This window comes from Symphalangus syndactylus, chromosome 2 (genome assembly GCF_028878055.3).
Source record: "Symphalangus syndactylus isolate Jambi chromosome 2, NHGRI_mSymSyn1-v2.1_pri, whole genome shotgun sequence".
NCBI lineage: Eukaryota > Metazoa > Chordata > Mammalia > Primates > Hylobatidae > Symphalangus > Symphalangus syndactylus.
Genome location: NC_072424.2, coordinates 8,767,501 through 8,782,500, shown reverse-complemented (window position 1 = coordinate 8,782,500; position 15,000 = coordinate 8,767,501). Strand labels below are relative to the sequence as shown.

At 46.1% G+C, this 15,000-nt stretch overlaps 1 protein-coding gene across 1 annotated transcript in view; it reads left to right on the top strand.

Moving 5' to 3' along the window:
- The window catches only part of MGMT (O-6-methylguanine-DNA methyltransferase), a 299,041-nt gene that overhangs the window by 187,382 nt on the left and 96,659 nt on the right, over nt 1-15,000 (top strand). The window lies entirely within an intron of this gene.

Below are 15,000 nucleotides of genomic sequence, written 5' to 3'. Positions count from 1 at the left end.
GCATCTGTACTTTGAAGCGGAATCTCCTCAGGTTGAGAGAGAGAGAGAGAGAGAGATTAAGATGGACTCTTCAGAGACCATGGATGGCAGGGCCCAAAGTTATAAATCTGGAAGATGTAAATAAAGGAACATTTTAGGCTAACGTTGCTCCGAGAAGCAGTATTTGCCTGTAAGAAATGTAATAATAGAGGTGCCAATAATACAAGATAGCAAAAGTTACCCAGGAAAGATGTTAAGTGACCTGCTGTCTTCATTTTTAAACAGGACAAATTATTTTATTGGGAATTTTGCCGACGCTATTGAAGTAATTATCATATTTAAACTGTTTATCTTCCCCACATTCTGCCTGTATTTTTTTTCTTCTTTGCCTTAATCTTTTTCCTCTTTAGCATCTAGAGAGGGTCCCTTTCTCATGGAGATCGGCATTGTAGACCTTAAAAGGTCTCACTTGAGAAATATTTTTGATATTATTGAATAATTATTCATGCAAGAAACAAAAGGAAGGACACTCACCGGCTCGTGGCCGGAGCAGACTCTCTCATTCTTTACTTCTGAGTGTTTGGGGGCTTCTAGCGAATAATCCCTGGATGAGGGGTCCTAGTGGTTTTGAGACCACCAGTGGGTAGCCTCGCCCTGGGAGGGGCTTGTGCAGCCTTCAGGCGCTTTTGTGCTTTGCACATTCGTAATTGTGCACCTCAGTGCAAAGCAGGTGTTGTTGCAAATCTGGTGTCTCTGTGGAAGCAACGCCAGTCCTCTAATTCATCTTCGCCCAGCTAGAGGACGCAAGCACATGTGCAGATCTGTGACCTAAAGCCCTTGCTGGCAAGGGTGCTCTTCTTACCTTTCGGCTTCCGGAAAGAGCCAGCTCCTGGTGGAGTGAAGGTCCTACCTCCAGATGCCTCCAAAGGTGCCAGTACGTGATTGGAATAGGAGTGCGCATGAACGGAGAAAACCCCCACCATTGAGTCCTTTTGTTCTTTTTGCGAGGAGGAGATCCATGGGTTGGCTCTTACTGAACATGAAATGTTGGAAGTGGAACACTGCAGTGTTACCAGTGAGCTGTGTAATCCCCACTCTGACAGGGATCCTGCTCGAGGAGCACGTCTTTCCTTGGTGTGACCGTCTGCAAGTACTTTGGGTGGTGGTAAATTTACCCTTCTCAGTCACACACTGCTAAGATGCGAGTTTCCTGATTTCAGCATTTGGAGCCATGTCCTTGGTGAGGGCAGGAGGAATTTGTCACCCTTTCTCGATGTGCCTGGGACTAGGGCAGACACCGTTAGTCTCAGGAGAGCCAAGTGCGCCGGCTGCCCCTGCCTGCCATGGCTCCTGCATTGTGGCCAGGACTTTTTCTGGCAGTGTGACTGGCCGAGGGCCGCAGTCCTGGTCACATTCCACTTGGGGACAGAGTGTGCAAGGGGCTGATCTGAAGATCCGGCTGGAACCTGGGGAGCCACAGGATCCTGGGGACCCCCTTTGGCTGTACCCCGTACCTCTGTATTTGCTCCCATATGCTCTCTGATTTCTCTGGATGGCCTGGATGCCTCTGTTCCCAGCACCTCCTCAGCACGCTCCCTGCAGCCCTTGGCCTGTGTGCAGTGGGCCCCGGCCCGGAGGCTCCCGCCCCTGGTAGCTCAGGTCCTGTCTCGGCCTCAGCCTTCCCTTAGGTGCTCATTTCTCTAGTACCTGCAGCACCCGCGCTTTTGGATTGCATTCTTTATGCATTAATTAGTAATGTGGTGGTCCCAGGTGACTAATAAGCTAAAGAAAGAACTAGTGTGAGTGAATTTCTTTAAAGGTCATTTGGCTCTAGGAAAACCTTTTTTTTAAGAAAAAAAAAAGCATTTTATAGAAATGTTCAATGGCAAAGTGAAATGTAAAGTATTACATGGTTTTTACTATAGCGAACAAATTGCCCCTTTTTATTCCATTTATGTCTTCCTCTGCTACATTTAGCCAGATATATTTGTCTACCTAATTTTCTGCAAACTGAAAGACATCATCCCCCAATGTGAAAACACCAAGAATTATATGATGATAATTATAACTCATGAGGGGAAAATGTCACCTATAGAATCCATACCGGCCATTTGCATGAGAACACGCTCACCCCGGCCCTGTTGGATTGTTTCCACAGATGTTGTTCATTTCATGTTTGGTTTGATTAAAGACAAAATTCACCCATCAAAAGGAAGAAACGGCCCTGCAGTGTGAATTCTTCATTCGAGAGCATGTGCTAGTTAAAAAGAAAAAAGATACCTTAATCCAATTTCTGAGCCGCACTGATCCCAAATTGAACTGAATTTCCATTAATAAGTCAACCTAAAAATCCTTTAGGTGTTCTCTGGGGGCTGGAAACATAGAGGCCAGTGGCACGGTGACGTTCAGTGTTGGCCAGAGCCATTTGCTTCACCCAAGTGTTGGGCCTGCGCCCTGAGTGCCCGAGAGGAAAGACTCTGGGAAGGCTGCTGTGGGAAGTCGGGGTTTGTGGGATTGTGTGTGGGAGTAGGTGTGGAGGGCTTGTGTGAATGGGGGAGTTATGAAACCAGGACTGAAAACAACAGAAGGGCCCCCGGGAGACAGGTCCCTGGCTCGCCCTGTGCTTCCCCGCCGCTCAGGGGTCCGGCCTTGCAGACAACACTCTCCTCTCCCAGCCAGGTTTCAGGACTGGGGGGCCCGGCATCCTTCCTCCGGCCCCAGCAGCCCCCGAGCGGAGATGCTGGAGTTCCAGTAGAGTGGAGAGAAAAGTGTCTTTGACAGCAAGGTGAGCTGCCTACCTGCACGGTGGGTCCCCTGAGTGACTCAGGCCCCCTTCCTGGAAGGCGAAGGGAGGGGCGCGTTTCTGACCTCCTGAGGAGACTGGAGAGGGAAGATTCTAGTATGTGCGTGCACCCATGCGAAGGCTTTCAAAGGCCTGAGAGCAGACTTCAGAGCTGATCACAAAGTTGAAGGTGGGAGGAGGGGAGCAAGAGAGCATCGGCACTCAGAGTCCTCAGGCGTGGGCATGTGACACGGTGCTGTCCCCCACAGTGACTGCTGCTGTCTGTGTACCTACTGTGTGGGGGCTTCTGCGGGAGAGGACCCTGTCCTCCGCACGTCAGCTGCTGGAGAGAGTCAGCTGGTGCCAGAGGGCCAGCCTGCGTCTGTGAGGCCTCAGTGCCTGCTGGATTCCCTGCCATGCAGGGCTCATCCATGGGGTGATGTGTGGGACCCTCCCAAGCGGGCCCGTGCACCCATGCAGCTGTGGCCGCAGTCTCCACTGTTCTGAATATTTGTTGTGTTCCTCCTGGTAGGATGCATGATGTTTTGGGACTGTGCTGGCAGCTGTGTCTTCAAGTTCCTTCCCAAGCGCTGTGGGCTGAGGATGCCAGCAGAATGCCCACCCCAGGACACGGATCCACTGGCTCTCGGGATCCCTCCAGGGTTGGCTGAGACTATATCGGTGGCACTGATCTTGTCCCAGAGTGCTTGGTCATCCAGTCAGCTGTGACAAAAGAGAAGTATGGTCCGGGTTATACACAGCCTTTCCTTGTGTTTATTTCTAGACACCCTTGAAACATCAAGACTCTACTCCACTGGACTTCATGTCCGGTTATTAATAAGCAGTTCTCATTCTATCATCGAGCCTGCTCTGGAGTTAACTTTCAAGTAATCTGAACTAAAAAGTTAAATCATATAGGCTTTGAAAATTAACATCTCTAAGTCTCTGTCCTTTTGTATTTGAAAACATTGATCATTTTCCACCCCCTCAGGATGGCCAGTATCCTCTGGATTTATTGCTAACAGCAACTGCTCAGTTTCACACCCAATCCTGAAACCATTTGACATGATCCTGTAATTGCCATGTGTGTGTATTACTAGTCAAGGCTGCTCCCTCTACAAAACATTGAGCGGCCCGCAGGCCGAGGTGCTGCCGAGATGGCCCATATGGGAGGGGTAACGCCTGCAAACCCCACCCTGATCACCAATGGAGTGGCCTCACGTGGCCTCCCTGATGGTGGCCCTTGACTTTGGTCAGCACTGGACTGGCGCACCCGATGAGATGTCTCAGGCAGCTTGCAAGATTACATCATGTGATGGGCAATGCCTCTGCTAAACAAGAGGCAGGGAGCTGAATGGACAGTCCTCAGGAAGCACAGCGTGGTGGCCATCACGGCCTTCTGGGAAGGCTATTTCTGCATCACTGAGGCCCCACAGCCCAGGGTGTTTAGGATGAAAGGCACAGATGTCCAGATGTGAAGAGTGTCAGGTGGGCTAGGGGCAGATGAAGCATGAGGTGGACCCTGTGCTAGGGATGAGAGGAGAGCGGCCCTGCGGTCAAGGGGCCAGGTGGAGCCACCTTTGGTGATGCGGGGAGAACCGTGTGGCCCTCAGAAACTCCTGCTTGGAGACCCCACCTCCCCCTTGACAAGACTGCAGCTTGTGCTGGGCACAGCTGGCCCAGAGCGAGGGCCCTACTACTGCACCCTCCACGCCCGTCTGTCCTTGTCCGCCCCGGTGGCTGCCTCACTGACCCCCACCTTGCTGCTGGAGTAGCTGTGCTGATAAGCATGCAGGTGGGAAGCTGGATGGTGAGGCAACCCATCTGTGGTTTGGGATTCGAGAAGACGGCAAGACCTCAGCTTCGTGAGAAGAGAGACCTAAAGATCCATGCTGGGAAAGGGTGAGGATGGAAAGGGGTGCAGGGCGTGGAGCAGGTGCTCAGGCGGGGCACAGAGACAGGCCTGGGGCCTGGAGGACCTGCAGGCGGGGTCGGGCACCTGCCACACTCTCCCATGTCTTTGAAGCCTCTTGTGGTAGAAGAGAAGATGCTCAGATTTTACCTTCTGTGCCTTAGTATGTAGTTTGGTATTGTGTTAAGTGGATAGAAATGACATACCCCTGCTCACTCTGAGCCTGCATCCTTTGACCATCACCGTGAACCTCAGATCAAGACGCCAGCCTCAGCGAGGGCTGAGATGAGGCATTCCCCATTCCCACCGGCTGCTTGGAGGGCTGTGAGGGACCTGCTGCCTGGAGCACAGGGCCTGTATGGGTGGGTGAGCCCCTGGAGAGACAGGAGGAGGCAGGGGTGTGCAAGCCTCTTGAGGTATGAGGAGGGTGGCCAGGGGTCTCGGGAAGCTTGTCTGGCCATGGCAGGCAGGACAAGGGCCCCCTCCTGCCATACATCTACCTTAGGCCCCTTGTCATGACATGTGACACCTGAGGGTGGGGGGTTGTATGGGCGTTTGGAATGTGATGGCACAAGCCACAGTGGGTCACCTGTTTTTACAAATGCCTGAGAAGAAAACTATTCTTCCAACCCAGGGAGGTGGGATTTCCCATTGAAAATCAGTGGAAATCACTTATAATGGTCTTTGCAAATTCCTCGCATCTGAGGAAGTGCCTGTGGAGCAGCAGTGGGAGGACACCACACAGGCTGGATGGAGAGGGTGACCGCTGCCCCCTCATCCCTGGTGTCAGCACACTACCGAGCTGCTCCTGGTTTAAGGACGTTTGTGCACCCACCCGGAGGTACGCATGGAAAGAAAGCACTGCAGCCATTCCGCAGCCAGTAGGGGTGGGACACAGTCCTGTGGGGGCCCCGCGGAGGGCCTGGGCAGATGCAGGGCTGCGCACTGCCGTGGTTTCCTGTGTGTCTGCCAGGAGAGAAGACCGGAGCAGCCTCACCGGCCTGGTGTGGAGGGGCCGCCTCCGAGCATGCGGAGAAGTGGTTTGCATGGCTGGAAGTCAATGTTTATCTGTCTTTAGACTCAGTCGAAGACACATTTCTTTCACAAATTACCATTTTTAAAACCCATTGAGGTCTGATTTTCCAAGGCGCTGACCCTGACGCTTCTAGAGGGCCTCATCCTAGAAGCTGGTGGGGAGGGCAGGAAAATCTTCCCCATTGAGTTTTAAACGTCCAGACCTTCGTTGTCTCCTTTTGACCCTTGTAGGAGAGCTTTCATGGCTTCTGTGCATGTTCGTGTGTGACTCGCCCGGCTGAGGGACTGGCATAAACAAACACGGATGAGCTTGTAAAACACTTTGTAATCCCTTGAAAAGGAGAAAAAATATAAATGTAAATCACTGTTTAACAGTGAAGGCAGGAAGGGAACTGTTCCTCAGTATAGCTGTGGGTTGTCGTTACGTAAGCAGGAGGGAATTTCACTTTGGATGGATTTGGATTTTCTCTTCATGCTCATGCTCTAAATCTTGCAAGAGCACATGGTAAGCACACAGCACATGCGTTTCTGGAGGGAACCCACAGTGTCCATATAGAGCAGGCACTGATTTTGCACTGAAAGAACGTGGATGAGAGGTTCCATGTGTTTAAATAAACTGGCAACAGCAGTCCCAGATAGCTTAGCCGGGCAGCAGTCAGAGTTGTCCTGGCCCGGGGATTGAGCTCAGGTCTCAGAAGGGTCAGCTAGCCAAGCTCTTCACCGGATGACCCCTGAATTAACGAGACACATCACAGATGCAGACTGTTGATTCCAGGGAACCCAGGTGAAAGGCCAAGGAGAGGTGAGGTAGTTGGTGCAGTGCCCCTCCTGGAGTCCCTTCAGGACTGTGGCACTGCCATTCTATGTAAGCTGTCACCCGGGACTCATCTTCGGTGGAGTCTGGAGTGCAGTTGGGAGGTGACAAACATCCATGGCATGAAGGCAGCAAGCCCCCCTCTCTCAGGAACCAGTTGTGGCCACTATCTGCCCAGTGAACATGGGCTTCAGCATGGGAGGGCTCCTGGTTGGGCATCTTCGCGTGAGCTCCCTGGTATTGCCTCCTGCAGGGTGAGGAGGGGTGGGGCCTACTTCCAGGGCTCTGGAAGCAGCATCAGCACGTCCTTTCTAGTGTGAACTCCAAATATCCAAGATGGTCTCAGTTAATTTAGAAAGTTTATTTTGCCAAGATTAAGGACATGTGCCCGTGACCCAGCCTCAGCAGGTCCTGATGACATGTGCCCCAGTTGGTCAGGGCACAGCTTGGTTTTATACATTTTAGAGAGACATGAGACATCAATTAATATATGTAAGAAGTACATTGGTTCTGTCCAGAAAGGCAGGGACAACTGGAAGCAGGGAAGGGGCTTCCAGGTCACAGGTAGGTGAGAGTCAAGTGGTTGCATTGAGTTTCTGAAAAGCCTCTCCAAAGGAGGCAATCAGAGATGCGTTTCTCTCAGTGAGCAGAGGGATGACTTTAAATAGAACGGGAGGCAGGTTGGCCCTGAGCAGTTTCCACCTCGACTTTCCAACCCTTTAGCTTAGTAATTTGGGGGCCCCAAGATTTTCCTTTCATGCTAGGAGTAGGGTTTTTCCACACCTCTCAGACTCAACTCTTAGGCTTCTTAAACCCAAAAGAACTTCCACGCAGAAGACAGCGAAAATAGTGCACTTCATTTTCTAAGACATCTAAAGCTGCCACAATGACTGTGAGTTAGGTGAGCTCTATGAATTAGGCTAGGGATTTGCAACCACTTAGCAAGTTCTAGGTAACTGTAAAAGATCCCATAGACTGCAAATTGTGTTTCATTTGGGGACAGATACCCTGTCTTGGGGATTTAAGTGTGTTTACCTTCCCAGAGTTGACACAGAGGACGGTTCCTGGAGCTTCCTTTCCTCCTGCTGGTTTTAAGTGCTTCGAATTATTGGGATTTTCCTACCCATCTGATGCATTCCATTGAAAATTCAGGAATACATATGTATGTGACTGTTTATGGGCAAGTAATTGTGAAATAGGCCAGAGATCTACCAGCTTCCTTTAATTAATATAACAAATACTTAGCAAGGACCTCCTGCATTCTAGGGATTGTGGGGGTGGGTAGGTAGGGGAGCAACAAACAAAACAGATAAACCCTGTCCTGAGGCACCCCTCGTCTTGTCTGGGGGTGGAGGTGGGGCAGGCCTGAGACAGAAGAAACAGGTAAAATACACTTCAAAGCCAGGTGCTGGTCAGTGTCTTGGAGAATTCTAAAACAGGGAGGAGGGATGGGGTGAATTTTAAATGTGGTGATTGCTGAGGAAATGGCCTCTGACAGCCTGGAGGAGGAGCTGGAGCTGGGGGGACAGGCTGGCCAGCCCCTCCACCAGATACACACACACACACACACACACACACACACACACACACACACACACAGAGCAAAGGACCCACAAGGACTGTGCCTCTTAGCGTGTGTGGAGTCTTCACACTGACCCTTAGCAGTGTGGCCTGACTTCGTCAGGCCCCCGTTGTCATGGAGATGCTGGGAATAGGAGTATTTGCCACCCTCCAGTGAGGAGCCCCCATCCCATGAGTGCGAAGCCTGAACTGGCCCTTCCCTAATTGGCACCTCTATCCTATTTTCTTTGGCTGAGGAAATTCTCATAAATGTATATTTAATGTGGTGTTGAGATTGGTAGTCCCCCTGCCCATCCCCCAAAGATCATCAAATCTCTGGGGGTCTTTCAAAACCTAAAGGTGATCTCCCTGGTCCTATTATGCTGTTTTGTTTTTGCTTTTTTTTCTTTTTCTTGAAAGACCTAATTGTGGAGTTTTTTTCCCCCTTCTATGAATCCCAAGTAAGGAACTAAAATGGAAGACGGGCTTCTGGCTCTTGCTGCAGCAGATGGGATAATTCTACAGGTGATTGCCCTGGAGTTCTGCAAGGGAGGGAGAGCCGCACCATTAGACTAACACAGCTCTATTATTGACTAATGACGAACAGCGTCGCCTTGCTTTGCCACCTTAAAACAGACACAGGGATTTGCTACTCTATTTGTTTTATAAAATATGCATTGAGAGCAACACCAAAATGCTGAATGACAGGTGACCCTCAGAGCATGCCTGGTATGCACTGCGTTAGCTTGCCAGTATTTCTTAGAGACTTATTTGATTCTAATTCAGTAGGATTTTTAACCCTGACATTTTGAAATCTTGCTTTGAAAGTCCATGTTATTCCCATTAACATCAGTGAGTTTTTCACATATCTAAATATCTAATATCATGCTTTGAGAATTGAAGCCCAGCCTGCTCTTTAAAAGCAAGGGGGCTCACCACATCCTGGAGTTCTGCAGTGATTTGAGATGTCCTGGAAGAAATTATCTTCGCAAGAAAGTAAGTTTAGTTGATTGAAATGAAATTAACACCACATTTCTGTGTCATAATGTATTAACCTGATTGGCTAGCTGGATTCCAGCCTGTTTACAAACATCCTGAAGCCTAGATGGGCCCTTCCTCAGTGTCCTTAACTGCTGTTCTCACCCTTAGCTCTCGTGCCCAACCCTAACGCTGAAAACACCCGCTGTAGGCTACTGTAAGTTGCAGCATTTGAGGCCTCCCAGGTGTTGCTGTAATTTCTTGTGTACATTTTAGCTCCATCTGTGGCATAGGTACCATTTAATGTTATCTTAATACACTCGTTTTGGATTTTGTGGTTGCAACAATAACAAAAAAAAAAATCCTTAGTTTTGATGACTTCATGTTGTTTCAGAAGATACTCAAGGCCGGGCGCAGTGGCTCATGCCTGTAATCCCAACACTTTGGGAGGCCGAGGTAGATGGATTACCTGAGTTCAGGAGTTCAAGACCAGCCTGGCCAACACAGTGAAACCCCGTCTCTACTAAAAATACAAAAATTACCCGGGCATGGTGGTGCACACCCATAGTCTCAACTACTCGGGAGGCTGAGGCAGGAGGATTGCTTGAACCCAGGAGGCGGAGGTTGCAGTGAGCCAAGATCGTACCACTGCACTCCAGCCTGGGTGGCAGAGCGAGACTCCCTGTCTGGAAAAAAAAAAAAAAAAGATACTCAGATATAGCTGTCTTTGCCTGGGTTGTTTTCTAAATGCATTTGGTTGGAGATAGAACAGATCCTGCCTCTATCCACGGCATAAGGGGGTTAGCTTCGTGGCAGACTCTCTGGAGAGCACAGGCCATTGTACCTGCTCATGAGAACAGAAGTGAAAGTCACAGAGCATGCATGTTAGTTCCGAGGCTACTAGCATTATTATTTAATGATGAATGAGTGTGTGAAATTTTGAAGAGCAGTTTAGCCCGAAAATATTCCATGAGTAGCTGCCAGGAAAGTTTTTCTGGAACAGTATTAAACTTCAGAAAAAGTGTTCTGAAATTTATAGACTGACAGAAAAACAGAAGTAAAAGTCTAAATTGAACCAAAGTCCTCCTTAAAGATTGCCTTTGAAATTGAGTAATGGCAGATGCCCAGCACCTGATGTTTGGGCACAGGCGACGGGCCCTAGGGTGGTCATCCGAATATCCCTGCCCCACTCCCGAGCTCTCTATGGCATTAGTAGATGCTGGAAGATGAGGCCATGTTTTCGCTTTCATCACCTGTGCAGTGAAGGATTTGCGTGGTCTTTGGTGCTTTTCTTCTAAATAGTCAACAATTATTTCGTGCGACATTTTGGTTTTTTACTGCCAATTCCAACAGCCATTTGTCTTTTCAGAACTAAGTTTATAACTTCCTCCTTTCTCTCCTGTCACTTTTACCCCATTCTGATTTTTCATCTCACTGCCAATTGTGGTTTCGTTTCTGAGCACTCATTTATTAATCCTTCTTTTTCATTTCCCAGAACACGTGCTGGTGTAAATCTTTTCGCAGTTAAAGTATTACAATAACCTTTTTGATAGCATGGGGTGGTATCTCGGCGGCTGGGCGAGTGCCGTTCACCTGTGGTCTGTCTCAGGGGTTCTAGTTGGAAGGCGTCCTACAGCCATTTCTTCAGAGGCTGAGATGTGGGGGAGCACCTTGGGGAAGAAGAAAACATAGTTTCTGCCCTTACGAAGCTGATACCCCATCAAACTTGAAATTAAAACAAACAAACAGACAAAAAACCCAAGAACCTACAGAGCACTGCAGAGAGGCCTTGGGACCCTCTGACAGAGTCAGTGGGGAGTCGGCTGGGAAGGGCAGCTTTTCTGTCCCGGCATCCTTGCTTCCTCTTCAGCATGCTGAGGGACATGGAGCCCTCCACTGTTATCTGAATTGATTCCATCTTTCTCTCCTGCCTCTGCTGTGGGTTTCCATAATGTGAAATTAATGCATGTGCTTAGGTTAGGGGGGCCAACCCCTCAGAAATATGCAAACACTTCAAGGGAGACCTTTTCACAAAGAGGAAGATCCCCCACCCCCAACACACACACACACACACACACACACACACACAAAAGCACACACACATGCACAGTTTGCATAGCCAGAGTAGGGAGTAGGGAATATCTCTTTCTGGGGAATGTTCGTATGTCACTGTTGATTTTACATTGTTTTTCCTTTCTTTGACTTGAAAAGTTTTGAAGTAACACAAATTTATTATTTTAAAAACTTGAACTGTAGAAGTACAGCCATAAAATCCTCTTTCCAGAAGCAATCAATCTTAGTCCTTTGGAATGCAACCTTATAAATCTGTTTCTGTTGTAAATATACTTCCCCGTTCTTACCTGCCTTTACCTAAAAAGTACATAGTATAGTCTTTTGTGAGTGGGACTTTCACTTCCTAATATATCATAGGCTTTCCACAGCTGGTTCTGTATTATGGATTACTGTAATTTATTAACTCTTCCCACTTTGAGTAGAAATTTAGTTTATTTCCAGCTTTTTTTTTTTTTGCTTTTATGGTGTTATGAACATTTGCGTATGTCCGTATTTCTGTGCTGTGTGTGACTATTTCTGTGGGATAGACGTCTAGGAGAGGAATTGTTTGGCCAAAGGGCATACACATTTAAATGTCCACAGATGCAGCGCAGACCCCCCTCATAAGGCTGCACCAACTCATACTCTCAGCAGCAATAAAGACGCGTCCGTTTCTCACACCTCTGCAGAGGAGTTCTAAAATGGCTTTTTATTTTTCAAAAAGCTTACATTTGACAACTATTGATGTTGTGCAACTTTCTGTGTTTATTAGCCAATTATAATTTTTTCTCCTTCGATTTACTTATACATATTCTTTGCTTTTTTCCATTGTTTCTTTTTATTTTAGTAACTCTACAGTATGGCTACTAGTCCTTTGTCTAACAAGTTATACATATTTTATTCTAGTCTCTTTTCTTAGCAGTTTAGTGGTGTCTTTTAGTCATGCTGGAGTATAAAACTTTTCCGCAGTTTAATCTGACGATCCTCCTACTGGAGTTTCCAGTTTTGAGTCCTGCTTTGAAGCACCACTGTAAGATTTCAAAAAAGGATTATCTTGACTTACGGTTTTGTTTTAATATTTTTAATTTACTGCTAATTTGCTTTCATGTGACCTGAGACATGATCTGACATAGCATTTTTCTACGTAGATGGTTTTTCTACACCCTTTCCATAGGCTTCACTGTCATCTACACTCATCGCTGAAATGTCCCCTTCGTCTTATTCTGACCTTGCATGTGTGTGGGTCTAGATACAGGCTCTGTTCTGTCCATTGCTATCCCTGGGCCAGCTCTTCCCTGATAGTAATGTGGCTCTGCAGACAGTTCCACATGTAGAAGATGTGTCCTTTTTCATTCTTGTTTGTAAATAAGAATGGGGGTGGGGACACGGGAGGTAGAATCATAAACAAATAGCCTGACAGAACAGGGATAATAAAAATTTTAAAAACAAAAAAGAGGGGTTGGGGGAAGTACAATAAGGTCATGCCCTATTGTATAGGTCATAGGTAGGAATCAAAGGAAACTATTTCAAGCTCACAGACCAGGAAGTGGAAGATTAGGCAAGGAAAAAAAGGAATTAAAATAGGGTGACCAGTCATCCCAGCTCTCCTGTGACTGAGGGTCCTCCCAGGACACGGAACTTTCCGTTTTCACACTGGGAAAATCCTGAGTAAACTGCTGGGACAAGTTGGTCACCCTAGATTACAGACACTATAAAAGATATATATACAAAGATACCACTAGAATAAAAACACTTTACAAAATATTAGCCTAAAAGAAAAAGCAAAGAAGACTAAGCAGAGAGACACAGTAACCCTCACTGTAATTCCAGCATCAGCCAACAGGACAAAGCGGAAGCTGTGTCAGGAACTGTCAGGGGCTTAGCTTTCTGGAAATGAAATTTCACGTTCGCTTGGTAAGGCAACGCGTAGCTCAGCACGTGTGAGCAGCACATCTGAAACACAGTGATTCACAAGGGAAGGGCAAAGGGATGGGCGGTGATTGATCAGGCAAATGAAACCGTAGGGAAGCAGGGGTTGCCATCTTGGGATCAGACCAAACAGAAATCAGGCTAAAAAGGCATTGTAAGAGACAAATGAAAACACCTTAAAATGCTAAAAGTCACACTCATAATGAAGATAAAACCCATGTAACACAGAAACCACCTGTATAAAGCAGAACCTACAGCATATGCAAAGAGAAATAAATAGAAACACAGAAATGGTCAGAGATGTTAACACACCATTTTCAGTATAAGACAGGTCAGGTGGCCACAAGTAAGGAATGATACAGGAGACCCAAACAACCTATCCCGTCACAGATACGTATTGAAATGCATTCGCTGAGCAGAAAATACATCTTTTTCTCAACATACATGGAATATTTATAAAAGCTTATCAAAAATTAGATTATAAAGAAAAGTTTCATAAAAGAATTGTTACAATCAACATTCTGTGATCACAGTGCAATAAAACTATAAATTGTTAACAAAAATAAGGCCCATCTATCTAGAGACTTAAAACCTATTCTTGAATGAAAGTGTAAATATAAACCAACATAATAGAATGTCTGTAAAATAATAACTCTGTGTATTAAAAGCATAGTTAATTCAATGATTAGAGAATTCATGACTGTAGACACCTATATCAGTAAAAATGAGGGAAGGAAGATAAATGGAATTAATACTAAACTCAGAAAACTATGAAAAATTAAAAGGGAAGCCAAAGAAGTATAGGAAAGGAAATAATAGAAGCAGAAAATAATGAAGTAGAGAAGGAAAAAGCATTTATTTAATCAATAAATCAAATTCTAGTTTCTTTGAAAAAAATTTAAACAGACAAATCATTAGTTATTTTATTCAAGGAAAAAATTGGGGAAACACAAATATATAAAATGAGAATGACAACAGGGAAATAAGTATTGATACAGAAGTTTTTAAAAAGCACAAGAGACTAATTTGCAAATAAATATGAAAACATTTTTGAAGTGCATAATTAGGAAAAATCCAGTTTTAGCAAAATTAACCCCAGTAGAGATAGAAAGCTTAAATAAACCAATTTACATGGAAGAAACAGAGAATATTTTCAAAGAACTACCTCACAAAATGGGTCTGAGCCCAGTTGCTTTCACAGGGGAATTCTAGTAAATCTTTTGTGTACATGATTCTAATGTTACATAAATTGTTTAAAAGCATAAGAAATGAAGGGAAACGTCCCATATTTTTTATGCAGCAAGTACAAATTGAAACCTAAACCTGGTAAAGATAGTATATTGTAAAGAAAATAAAAACTAATATCACATGGAAATATTGATGCAGAAATCCTAACCAATATTAGTAAATAGATTCCGACACCTCATTGGTAGTATAATATACCTCAACAAATATACCCTTTCTATGCCCAGGAATGCAAGGGTAGTTTGGTATTAGGAAATCTGTTCATTGCATTGCAGATGAATACTATAATCATGCAAAAAGGAAGGAAAAAAGTACCAATGCAAGTAACTTAAACACTGTACTCTGATGACACGTACTCAATTGTAGGGGGAAAACTACAAATATTCTTCTTAATAACTTTGTTTTTCATAGTGGTGTGGAATTATTTCATGTGTATGTAGACTGAGAAAATGACTAAGTGTGTTGATGTTTGGGAGAACCCCCTGTGAAGAAGAGGGACACTTATGTGGAGTAGGGTCAAGGAAGAAGTTGGTGCAGTTGACTTGGAATCAGCACCATCTGTATGGACTCGTTATTTCTCAAACATGCACGTATGTACACACTTCTTCCAGCTCTAGCTAGAACTAAAAAGGCCTAGAGGCAGTAATGCCCCAGTCACCAAGAACACACCTAGTTCCCAGTCTTATTTCCAAAATACCGTGCACCACTGAAAGG